General features: G+C 40.1%; 1 protein-coding gene across 1 annotated transcript in view; it reads left to right on the top strand.

The window, feature by feature from the left end:
• The first annotated feature begins 6 nt into the window (after window positions 1–6).
• PPP2R5C (protein phosphatase 2, regulatory subunit B', gamma) overlaps window positions 7–3,082 on the top strand; it is a 52,941-nt gene continuing 49,865 nt past the window's right edge. Inside the window, exon 1 of the mRNA XM_009707391.1 lies at window positions 7–46. The gene's annotated coding sequence lies outside the window, so the exon portion shown is untranslated. The remainder of the gene's footprint in view (window positions 47–3,082) is intronic.

Genomic DNA, 3,082 nt, shown 5'->3' on the forward strand with positions numbered 1-3,082 from the left:
AATTCCAATGGGCCGTTCCAGCCCGTGGCCCTTTTGCATATTAGAGGTGAGTTATTGTGCGTGTGAGGGTGAATCGCGACCCTCTGACGAGCTAATAGATGGCTGTTGTGGTGCTCCGAGAAGGGGAGCAGGAAGTCCTTTGTAGCCCGGTCCCTTTCGGTTTGCCAGAGCCGCAATAAAACCGGGGGAGATCAAAACGCGTTTTCTGTTAAATGCGTTTTGGGAAGACTTAACAATTCGTAGAGGCATCGCATACATAGTTAAAAGCAGGTTTTACTGCTTTCTGCCGTAACTCTCCCATCCCCCTTTCAAGCTGTGCTGATGTCAAAGGATGTGAAGTCACTACCCCAGAAAGGTACTGAGTGGGGGAGGGAAGAGCCAAGTTATCACCATACAGTTTCTATAGAATAAGGGCAAACGTTTGGTGTGCTTCAAAGCCTTTTTTTGTGTGAATCGTTCAGATAGAGCTCCTTTAAAACCCACTGCAGTTTGCAAAAGAATTGGAAGTGTTGTTGGGGAGGAAGGGGGAGGGGGGAGAGATGTGACATTTATTATGAAAATATCCTTTATGTATTCACAAAGCATTTCCTAGAAGAGATGCGGTTCGGCTTTAACAAGCAAGCTCTTATGTGCCTCTCGCTTTGTGCAATTCTGAATGGTAAATTTCTTCACAGAATATGTTCTTCTGGGTTTATAGAATTAGTGCATTGCAAATCTACATTTTAAGAATGCATTGGGAAAATGCATGTTGGTATGACATTTGCGTAATACTGAGTGTGTATCTCCTGTTCTGTATTTTTGCAGTTAGTAAAATTTTGCATTGCTAAGGGATTTTTTGTGTGTTTTTTTTTTAGCTGGCTGTTAACCAACCAAAGCTTTTTTTTTTAAAATGTCTTTCATAAGGTGATTTTGGTTTAGAACTTTTTATGAAAGCAGAACATGTATCGGTTGGGATCAGCACACCTTGAACAATGGCATTTATGTGCAAGAAACACAGCTGATACCATTCTTAATTACTTTTGCTTTTCAGCTTTCACTGGCATAGGCTAGGTGTTAGTGCTGAAAAGAGTATTTTCATTAATATTCCATACTGAAAAAATTTTTCTTTGGAAGTTAAAAAAAATGCCAACTGTTCAGAAGCCTGCTCCTTGAAGCAATAGCACTGGTCTTCATATATTAAGAAATCACGATTTCTCTTTACCTTTTAAAAGAACCATATCCTTCTCTATCTGAAGTGGATCTTGATGTATTCTAGAAGACTTGAATTTTGATCTGTGGGGGAAACGCGATAAAATTCCCTCGGGTTAGAATAGGGACTGTGCTTGTTGTCAAGGGAATGTAAATGCAACTGCCTGACCTGTAGACAGACCTTTGCTTTTCACTCTGCGCAAATCATCTTAATTCTCTTGATAGATACTGGCTTTTGGAAGCGGAGAAGCACCATCCTTTAAAGGTGTAAGTCAGGAAGACAAACTGAGGTTGAAATCAGAATGATGAAATGTTACAATGATGAACTTTAATAATCCTTCATCTCAATATGATAACGAGGTTCTTGTCAGTTGTTGCTCCAATCAAATACATAATTGTGGAAACAACGGACTTTAAGAAACTGTTCAGAAATTTACTTTCCTAAGACCTAAATTTTTGGTGCACTAGATAATACAGTAGTAAAGTAGATGTTAAAGGGTTTTGTGGTTTCGTTTGGGGTTTTTTTGTGGGTCTTAATTTTGTTGTTGTGTTGGTTGGTTGGTTTTTTTAGTGGGTGGTGAGAGTGGACTTTCTTGTAAGCAATTAAGGGATAACCAAGAGATTGTTTTGCATTTGTCAGTGGTAGGAAATAAGATGGGGCTCTGGTATTATAGCCTAGAGTAGTTTCTTGGCGCCTTAGGAGAGGAGAAGCATTTCTTCCATACATACATGTATACAGAAGATGCTTTGGTTTTTTGTGTGTACCTCATCTCAGTAGCTGCTCTGATGTTACCAGTACTAATCTGCCTCCAAAATAAAACCTGTCAGAACAATACATACAAAATTAATAGCAGTAAAAATTAACTAGCAACTCTGAAGCCTAATGACATGTTTACTGATTGTCCCAATCCATGCTGCTTTTACAGTTGTCCTTTTACATCATCTGTTGCAGTATAGGATTAAATTTCTAGTAGAAGTACTCTTCTTTGCAGCTATAAGAGCTAGAACTTCAGTGCCAAGAGGGAGGAAACGACAAGCCCCTCTGTTATTTCTGGTAGATCTAGTTTGTTGTAATAGAGAAGATGACTGCTTTATCACCAATTTCATATAATCGTTAAAATTTTGTGATTATGTATTGTGTTTTATTTTACCCTTAAATTGTACCTACCATATCTGGCCTTAATCTTATTTTTAAAAACATTTGTGAAGCCTTATGGACTACACTGTCAGGACTTATTTGAAAATAAAAATTGCAATCTTGCTTTTAAACTTAATTCTAAAGTACTTTCTGTACCTGAATCATATGGAGTATGTAACATTTGCAGAATAAGAAGGAAATCTTCTGATCTGGCATGGGATGGGAGCATGCTCCCCTTCCTCCTGCCCTTCCTGAACTGCAGACAGCTTTGTTGTCTGGGCTACTTACAGCTTTGCCAGAACAACACAGTTGGAAAAATAGGTGCAGGTGATTTTTAAAAATGATGTTAAGAGCCTTGTGAGTAGGAAATAAGGATGTCAGAATTTTATTGACTGCTGTTGCTGACATTGGTGTCTGCACCATCACCAATAAGGAGGAGCATGCCTCAAATACTCTGTCCTCCAGCAGTTCATTTGGCTGCTGGTGCTCAAGGTCATCTGGGAATGGTGCAGCCATGTAATCTTGAGTCAGACTACTGTGGAAAGAGCTGTGAGAAGTCTTGTTGGGGTTCCCCTTTCACTCAGGAGTTGTCTTTAAGCTCAGACCCTTGGCGTTGGTCGTTTCCTCAGCTAGATTGCAGCTATGTGATTGTCCAGCCACATACCTTGCCTGATGTGTCGACTGCTCTGGCTTGATGTGTGTCTTAACTGTGGACTTGTTCAGCAGCCACTGGACTGGCTGGGGGGGGGGGGCGGC

The sequence above is a fragment of the Cariama cristata genome, unplaced genomic scaffold (genome assembly GCF_000690535.1).
Source record: "Cariama cristata isolate BGI_N322 unplaced genomic scaffold, ASM69053v1 scaffold4659, whole genome shotgun sequence".
NCBI classification, from domain to species: Eukaryota; Metazoa; Chordata; class Aves; order Cariamiformes; family Cariamidae; genus Cariama; species Cariama cristata.